Here is a 10,438-nt window from a genome sequence, read left to right on the forward strand (position 1 = left end):
CTTTTTTCTTAGATAGTAGATTGCATTTTCTTTACCTTCCACTTCTTGTGCAAGCATAGCCCCTATTGTCTCCTTGGTGACTGTTAAGTACAACCTAAGAGGGATCTCTAGGAGTGCTGGCGCTAATACAGGAGGATTTGCGAGATAGGCTTTGATCTTTTCAAAGGCTTTTTGACACTCATCATCCCATATTACTAGCACATTCTTTTTGTTCTTTTTGAATATTTGTTCGCATATCGTTGTTAACTTCGATATGAACCTACTTATATATTGCAACCAGCCAATAAATCCTCGAATTTGTTTCTCGATTTTGGGCGGTGGCATTGACATGATCGCCTTGATCTTGGTTAGGTCTGTCTCTATTTCTCTAGAGCTTATGACATACCCCAAGAGCTTGCCTGAGGTGACTCCAAAAGCACACTTGGATGGGTTCAACCTCATGTTGTATTTTCTTAGCCTTTCGAAAAATTTTCTTAAGGATATTTGATGTCATGGGTGATCTTTTGATTTCAAAATCATGTCGTCTACATATACTTCAACCTCTTTGTGCATCATGTCATGGAATAGGGCAGTTGCTTCCCATTGGTTAATATCACCCGCATTTTTTCAACCCGAATGGCATTACCGTGTAACAGTAAGTACCCCATGGTGTTATGAATGTTGTTTTCACCATGTCTTCTTCTGCCATGAGAATTTGATTATATCCCGCGTATCCATCCTCAGGGACTTGATTACTAACTATCCAAGGAGTAGAAGAATTAGAAACAGGGGATGCTTAGCTAAAGACTTGGAAGACTTTACAGGAAAAGACTCTAACTCAGACGACTCTTCAAACATTGGTCCTTGTCCTGTTGTTATTGAGATTTTTCTTCCACTCGGAGTAGTCACCTTGACCGTCTTGCGCCATCCTTGCACTAAACCTTCCCCTGGAGTGATGAGCTTCGAAGGGTCAAAGTTCTCGATTTATTGGATTGTTTGGATGAGCGAGAAATTATCTTCTACACATTTCGGCTCATCCTTTTCTCGCCCAAATAGTAGTCCCATGACATTAAAGTCAAAGCATGGGGGTGCTTTCTCCTTGTGGATAGGAGTAGGGATCTCATCTAGAAAATAACAATCCAAAAAGATTTCGAACCCAGGTTGCCTTATGCCATTTAAAACAAAAGGTTCGGGAAATTCATGGCATGGATAGTCCTCTGCTTCTTTTATGAACTGTCCATTAAGAGTTAGAGGATACTAATCCATTGGGATTGCTTTCTTTTGGGTGCGAGTGTTCCTACGCGCCTTAAACCTTTCTTGGGCTCGCTGATGATCTTCCCGAGTCGGTGCGAAACCAAGTCCGAAAGTATCTAACTTAGGGAGGCCAAGTAATTCCATTTGTTTTTCTATCTCCTTTTTCTTTCCTAGAGTCATTCCTAAAAAGTGTCCCTTTCTCTTGAGAATAGCATTTACTATCATATTGGAGTGGGGGTCGTGACAAAGAGGGGTCCTTTCATCATCCTCGATTAAGGAGACCTCTTCATTAAAGCCCCACAAGTCTTCGTCATCCTCATCGTGCTCCACATTAAGGATTTTCGACAACTTTAATCCTCATAGGTGAAGCATCGATTGTGATGGGGATTCCTCCAACAATGTCTTTTACCTGTTGGTGAAGAGATGAAGGGACGGCCTTGAAGTCATGAAGCCAAGGGCGTCCCAACAATAAGTTGAAGGAAGCCTCAATATCTACCACTTGGAAGGTAGTGGCATGTTCTATTCCTCCCGCCGTTACATTCATAGTGATTTTTCCAAGAGCTTGGCGACGAGTATTGTCGTAGGCTCTTATTCCTTGTGTTGACGGGGTAAAGTCTTCATCCCTTATGCCTACCGCAGTTCTGAGTGGACATACATTAATTGTTGATCTGTTGTCTACAAGGGTCATTGGAATGTTCATCCTCTTGCAGACTACTGTGAGGTTTAGAGCCTTGTAATGCTTGTCACCTTTTGGGAGGTAAATCTTTGTCAGAAAAAGTGATCAAGTTGATAGGACTAGGGAGATCACTCGTAAGGAAGTTAGCCAACCCCTCAGGAGTGGTGTCAGAATCTATCCCTACCTTATCCAAGGCATTCATTACTGCCAACCTATGTTCCCGGGATGTAGCTAGAAGTTTCCATACGCTCATTTCGACCTTGGTCTTCTTGAATTGTTTGACAATGTCATTGTCCTCTATAATTGGTATGGGACTTGTTGCACGGTAGGAATAGGTTGTGTATAGATTGGAGGTTGCATTCTCCCAGATCTTGTGAGGACGTCTATTGAGGAATATAATCTTCTTCATCCCAAAAATCACCTATTGATTATGACATTGAAAGTGGAGGTTCTTCCATGTCCTTAAGGTAGACGTCTTCATCATCGCTGTCCCAATGGCATACGATTAAGGACATGTATTGACAAGCGCTAAACAAGTGTTGAATCTGTATTGTAGATGCGAATGACTATTACTTTGAGTTTTTTTCTTTTTTTTTTTTTTTTTTTTTTTTTTTTTTTTTTTTTTTTTTTTACGACCAAACATAATTTCCTTTTAAGATCGATTTTTACCATTTGTGGAAATGAACACCCTTCGAATAAAGGTAATACAAATCACTGTTAGACTCATGCGATTCACAGAAAATTCGTCGGACTCATGCTTTGGGTGACGAATTTATTTTTTTTTAAATATGTTTTTTCGAGAATTCAAACAATTATTGTAATAGTACATTATACAAGCTTAATGTTACATAATGGTACATTATAATGTATCACGGTTAAGTGAACTTTTTCCAAAAACTACTCAATTTTACAATTTTGCCCTCATATAAAGTTCAAAATAGAAGTATTTGAGAAGTTCTTATTTTATTACTCCATTTTATGATTCCATTTATTAAACAAATTATTCAAAAAATTTACAAGAATGGAAGAGTGGTACAATATTTATGAACGTATGTACCATCTTGAAATTGAGTACATTAAATTGGAAATGCTTGTTAATTGTGTCACATAAATTGGCGCAAAGACATAGGGAAACTAAAATAGGGAGGTGAACGGCTTGTGACATTATCCCATGATCTTATAACTTCCTCTACCTACGATCATATATCTTCCTCCTCCCACTATATGTATTCAACTCCCATTTTATGTTTCTTTCTCAGATTACTTTCTCTGTCTCTGATTTCTTTGTTTTTCTTGGTACTCTTGTTCTCAGGTTTCACAAAATTTCTTTCTACTCCTTCCTTTAATTCAGAAAATGGTGAGACAAAACAAAGGAAAATAGCCAATGGTATAGTCAGACATAGAGAAACCCAAATACTCAGAGTTAGAATACCTTTAGTTGAAGGAGGAGATATTAAATGAGCAATTAAACAACCATCAATTCATATGCAGCAGCTTGTAGGCTCGTTTGAATGATGTTTCTACGGCCATTGCTAACATTCAAAAGCAAAAGGCACATAGCAACGTGGCACATAGCACAAGCGTGAACAAAAGTCCTCTTAGGTTGGGGGCTAGGAAGAGACCCACCAAGGTGGCAAAGTCGACGACTATAAATAGGGTGTCTGGTTGGGGTGGTACAGCAGGCCAAGCGCTTCTGACGGACCTGAAAATCCGTCGGAAAATCAATATTTTCGACGGATTTGTTTTCTGTCGGATATTTCCGACGAATTAAAAAATTCCGTCGGAAAATAAATCCGTCGGAATAATTGGACGTTCCGACGGAATAATCCGTCAAAATTATAATTTTAAAAAAAAAGAAAAAAATTATATACTAACCCTAATCCCTTTTCTTCCGTGTTCCGCCACTTTTTTTCCCTCTCCTCTTTCCCCTCTTTCTCTCTCATCCCTCCTTCTTTCCTTCCTTCTGTCTCTCTCCTCCTTGTCCTCCTCATCTCCTCTATCTTTCCCTGTTCATTCTCGATCCGCCCCTACTCTCCTCCCTTCCTTTTTTTCTTTTTCTTATATTTCTTCTCTCCTCTTCATTTTCATCCCCTATGTCTTCTATCACCACCAACAACGCCACCACACTGCCTTCACCAACAACAACAACCAACATCGCTCGCTGCCGTCACCGCCACCAACAACACCGCAACCAGCGTGCAATAATAGCGATCACAACAACACCGACAACGCCCAAAAACATGAATTGCAAAGCCACCGTCGCAAGAATCGTCAACCGATTGTAGATCTAGTTTTAATTTAGGTTAGATTGTAGATCTAGTTAATTTTTATGTAATTGTAATGTTAATTTATCAATTTTATTGGATAATTGTATAATTATATATTTCCTTTAATTTTTGTTGTTTAATTAGCCTTTTTTAAAATTTTCTTATGAAATTCTTGTGAAATATGTAGATCTAGTGGTTTTTATTAATTTGTGTGGAATTTTTCGATTTTATTGTCTTTATTTTCCAATTTTTGGGTTAATTTTCGGTTTTTTTTGCTAAGTTTTGTGTTTTTTGGGGTTCATTATTGGTGTGGTGGTGTCGATGGTGGTGTTTGAAGGTGGGAAGGGGCTTGTGTCGGCGGTGGTGTTTGAACGTGGGAAAGGGTTGGTGTGAGTGTGGTGGTGTCGGTGTGGTGTTTGAAGGTAAGATAGGGGCTAGATCTACAATTGTGTGGTGGACTGGTGGTGGTTGGGGTCGGTTGCAGTGGGGTCTGGTTGGGGGGGGCTGGTGGTGTGGGGTGGTAGCTGGTGGTGTGGGGTGGGGTTTTTTTTTGTTTTTTTAAAAGAATTTTCTGACGAAATTTCCGTTGCTAATTTCCGGCGGAATACAGTCCGTCAGAAATTTCCGACGGACTTTATCATGCCTGAAAATCACTTCCTACAAACTGAATTTCCGTCAGAATAGTGTTTCCGACGGAAATTCCGTCGAAAAAGGCCCATTTTCCTATAAAAGGTATTGCGACAACCAGTTCCGACGGAATTTTGGTCGGAAACGGGTTTCCCGACGGAATTTTCGTCGGAAACGGGTTGTTTTCGACGGATTTTTTCCGTCGTTATTTGACTTGATGCTTATGGATAAGGGGCCACTGGTGCTGGACAAGGAGCCACCGATTCTACTGGAGCAAGTGGGGGAGGAGTGCAGCCGCCAGTGGAGGTCGTGGCACCAAACAGGCCCAGGCATAAGCATAGGCAAGTAAGGAAGAGGAGTCCCGACAACCCCAAAGACACCATTCCTTATGCTGCATACCATGTCCGTGGTCGGTGGTCGAGGTTTCTAGCCAAGCATCCGATGATAACGGTCACTCAACTTCAACCATTGAAAAACTCAAGTGATTGATGTTAATTAATCTAAGCCAACGGAATTTGATTTATTAAGAAAATATTTCATCTTTTTAATTTACTTACTTAGATTAGATTATTTGTAGTTCAGTTTCATGTGTGGTTAGATTGTATGAAGGGTTTCAGTGTGTTTATTTTTTGAATCTGTTTTGAACAATTTGATTCATATTTTGGACATTCTACTTTCATCATAATTCTCATTTATGTTATCTTTCTAAGTCATTTTTAACTTAATTGGTACTTTCTGCGACTAAATATGTGCTATGTGTGGCTTTGTGGTATAGTATTGATACGCAAAAGTACCACTAAATAAAACCATTTTCTTGTAATTAATTTTAAAAAACATATGGAAGAAAAATACAAATCTAAATTCTGCATATCAGGAAAAATACCCAAAATAATTATTATAAATCAGGGGTACAATCTTAGTACAAAATTATCGTGAAAAATACATAGTGAAATCATTATTTAAGCTAAATTATACGATAGAATGGGAACTAGGAGTACCCATACTGTTGTAAGTTGGAGTTACTCCTGGCAGACTTGCAAACACACCTCCGGAGTTTCTACTCCGAGTAGTGAAGTATCCTAAGAAACCGTCAACATCTCTCATTTAAATTCCTTCAACAGATCGAATGTACTCATTACTTAAAATTGACACAGTTGTTTGGCCAACTGCAGCAGCTTCCTCCTTCTTTGCTCTTGCCCTTGCTACATTTTTTTCCCGTGTGTCAGCCTTTTCTTTGCCCTTTTTCACTGTGCAAGAGGGATACTGTACATTCGTAGTTCGATGTGACTTACTTTTAGGCAAAGGTGAGTCTTTAATCCTCCCAAGGGCTAAATCCTCACAACTACCTTGGAAAGCACTACTTGGTGTGCAACTGTTTGGCAATCCTGAACCTAGAACAACAGGTGTGTTTGTGCCATCAGGTCTGCTGTTTTTTCCAACTGAGGAGGGTGTGGAAACAGTACCAGGTTCAGTCTCAGTGTCAGCATCGTCATCACTATCCTTCGCCGCTTGTTCACGCTTTTTGGCTACCATTGCTAAAACCTCATCAACTCTCACATCCATCAATTGCAATAGCTTTGTAACAGCCTCAACAACTTCCTTACAAGTGGAAGACTTAGAGCAAATGGGCTCATAAGTACCCATCAGTTTGTGATACTGTCACACTTCATCTGTCTTCAATGTATCATGGTAAGCCACTTTTACTCGTGTGCTTCTATTGCATGTCCTTTCGCCAACGACGAAGAATGTACTTCTCAGGAACAATGAAGACCCCTCTAAGGCCATACACAAGGATCATGTGCCTATAAATTATCCCATGACACTCAAAGTGTTTACAATCACATACACCTTCATATGTGATCCTGTCAAAACAAACCCTATAGCATCTCCATGCTTTCGTCACGTTCTCTTTCCTTGCATATTTAGGCCTCACCCAAACACGATCCTCAATAAAAAAAACTTAATCACATTACCCCCTATTTTGATTTGATCTAAGCAACGCAAATACAAAATCTTAGTGCATTCCCTCTACACTTCTTTGAATTTGGCATCCGTATAGCACTTTTGGAACAATGCCTCTGCTGGGAAATCAGTAACTACTGGCCTGACATAATGAAGTGTGTTTGAGTCTGCTATTCTTTCAGCTTCCGCTCTAATGGACATAGCATCACAATACCAAACAACAAACTCAGACAAAGTGGTGTTCTTATCAACATATCCTTTAAAAAAATGGTTCAAACTCTCCGAACGTTGCGTTATTCTCATTCCAACCCAAAACAAATGCTTCAAATAAGCAGGGATCCACATGTGCCTCTTGTGATACAGCCCTGTTCTCACAAACAACATTGTGTCCAACTATCAATCATATAAAATAGCTTATAATGATACAATTTAAATAAAGTTTGAGTGTCAGTGTGACTGCAAGTGTCAGTGTGTGTCTGTGAGAGTGTGACAGTGAAACTGTGAAGCTGAAAATATCAAAGAATATTTCCACCAGGAACTGGGGCAGGAGAGAGGAGCAGATACCTCTTTGTGCGTCTATGAGAGTCTGTGTCAGTGTAAGTGTGTGTGTATTAAGGGGAGGAGAGAACAATACCTGCAATCTGGAACAAAAATTAGTAAATACTCCACAACACAGACATTTAACATACATCTTTCAACAACAATCACTAAATAAAGTACTTTATACATACCTTCAAGCCACTCATTGTCTACCAACTCGTAGTACAAAATTGCTTCCTCCCAATGATCAACAAATTCATCAACATCCAAGGTAATTCCCAAACTTGTGAAGAATGTGCCATATGCACCACCTGTGGCACGTATCAGCCATTATCAGGTGTATAGCTTTCCGAATAGCAGGATCTTGATCGGTAAAGATAACCATAGGAGCTTTACCCCCCATGCAATGCAATCATGTTTTGAAAACCCACACATACGTCTCCGCAGTCTCGCGAGAGATTAACGCACACCCAAACAATATACTTTGCCCATGGTGGTTAACCCCAAGGAATACCGCAAAAGGAAGATGAAATTTATTTGTCAAGTAGGTGCTATCAAAACACACTACATCACAAAACTCCTCATATGTTGCCCTACTACGCGCATCTATCCATACCACATCCTGCAACGCACCATCCTTCACAATCCTACATAGATGAAAAAATAAATAATTGTCTGCACTCATTTTGTTAGAATACTCGATCATCCCATTAGCATCGTCCCCCGTAAGATGATTTTTCTTCTTCTCCACCACTGCATTCTCCAAGTCCTTCTGCGTAAAGGCCATCTTCTCCACTCCATTTCTCTCTCGTGTAAAAAAACTATCCATCTGGGATACTTTTACTCTAGACTTTTTCGCAATTTGCACCTGCTTCACCAAGTGATTGTTCTATTCTAGAAACTCATGCTTCCGAAACATCGATACATCCTTCGCCTTTCTAGGTGTAACAATGTGACCATTATGTTCCAAGTTCTGCTTTTGAATTACCCAATTCCCAACCTCATTCACACTAGCATACATCTCAACTAAACATCCACACTTATTCAATTTCCGCTTCAAAGCTGTTTCCTCATCTTGTATAAAACCTTCCTTTAAAAAATCCACTTAACGTACACTTCCTCGAAGGTTTCCTATAGCACTCACATGTCCACTTTGCATTCCTTTTCTACTTACAACACCTTCCTTCTCCCAATTCCTTCTTCACCTTCCCCCCACCCAGCTGCTGCCCTTACAATACCAAACCCTCTTTGTCTACCATATCTCCAAAAAAAAAAGGTATCTACTTCTTCCCAACTACCAAATACCATCCCCATCGCAGGGGGAGGTAGTTCCTCCTCCTCCTCCCCAAAAACAGTCTCCATCATCCCCCTATTCCTCTTAGCAGTTGCAAAACCTGATGCACTTGAACCTACATCTCCTACAAACACTTTTGCTTCTTCTAATTCATCATTTTCTAATCCCTGACTATCTGCCTCGCTTTCAACCTCATCTTCATACTCAAATTCTACTTCACCATCTTCATCACTACTAATCAATTCACCCTCAACTCCTTTTCCACCAACACATTCTTCTTCATATTCTTAAGAATCAAGTCCAACACTAACACCCTACATATATGATTAAACCACATTATACATAAATACAAAACCATAACATACACAGTGACAAATCATCTATATTGATCAAATATGAGTGCACATTCCACCATCAGCAAAAAAAAAGATCTAGTGCCTTTGAATTTTTAACATACTAATCAGATTAAAACAATAACATACCATCTAAATTAATAATTTCAAGCCCTATTGCACACACACAGTGATATAGTAGCTCCCCTAGCCAACATTAACAAATTTACCGATAACATTCAAATTACCAAAATTATATATATTGATCATATTAACACCAATTACTTACATTACTATAGCTACATTCAACGCACAAAGAACAGAATTATACATCCATTACTCTTAACAACAAATCCACCAACTTAACAATAGTAGTATGAAAAATCGACAAACCCTAAACAAAAATACCTTCAATCAATTAATATTTAACAGCGATAACAATTCTAGTAAACACCAATTATGAATACTTACACTTTCACTATCAAACCGTAGCTCCCTTGCGCAGCCATGACCACCTTCCTCAACATCACGCATGGCTTCAGCTAAATCCACCCCCAATATATCCTCTAATCGATTTCACATCTTATCAATTGGAGTGTCAAATTAATAATTCGTCAAATCCACTCCAGGTTTATCAATGCATATCATATTTAACTCTGGTTTCGCATTCCTCCCATTACAGTACCTTCAATCCACCTCCATTCCCCTTTACTTCTTTTTCGGAGTTTTTCAAGAACAACCAATACAAAATAAAAAGAGGAAATGAATATTAACTTTTTTGATTTCCCGTTCCTCATTTCGTTTCCCGTTATTAGCAAAGTCAGCTACTTGCTCCATTATACATGTTGGCAACAAGTTTGAATCTTTGGGCTCACTTCCTTACACCAACTTCGACTAATTAACATAATTGTCATCCTATGTGTTTCTAAACATATAGGAACTATGCGACAAGGGTTAACCAACAATTAGGGCTGGCAAACAGGTCGGGTCGGGTAGGGTTCAGGTCGACCTGTTTACATAAATAGGTCAGGACCCTCCAACCCAAACCCGACCTGTTTACTTAAACTGGTCAGAAAATCCAACCTGTACTTGACCTGTTTATAAACAGGTTGACCTGAACCCGAACCGCCTTAACTTGTTTTATTATTTTTTTATTAAAAAAACCTATAATTTTTTTACCTGTAATTTTTTTGATAAACCTGTAACTTTTTGATAAACCTGTAATTTTTTTATAAGCCTTTTACATTCAACAACATCATTCACATCAAACATATTGCCATTACCACTTCTAAATCAAAGCAAATCCTACTGCATAGTCATACAATCATAACAGCAATAAGTAAGCTAATGATGAGTGACATTTATATCACTCTTAGAGAGTAGTTTTAGAGTATTTTTGCTCTATGATTTCTCGTATTTTCCTTTTTATTCTCTTGTTTCCACTTGAATAAAGTTTCTATTTTATTTGTTAATTTTGGAGTGTTTTGGTTTATTTTCTTTATTTTAT

Source organism: Chenopodium album, chromosome 3 (genome assembly GCF_948465745.1).
Source record: "Chenopodium album chromosome 3, dcCheAlbu1.1, whole genome shotgun sequence".
In the NCBI taxonomy this organism is placed as follows: Eukaryota; Viridiplantae; Streptophyta; class Magnoliopsida; order Caryophyllales; family Amaranthaceae; genus Chenopodium; species Chenopodium album.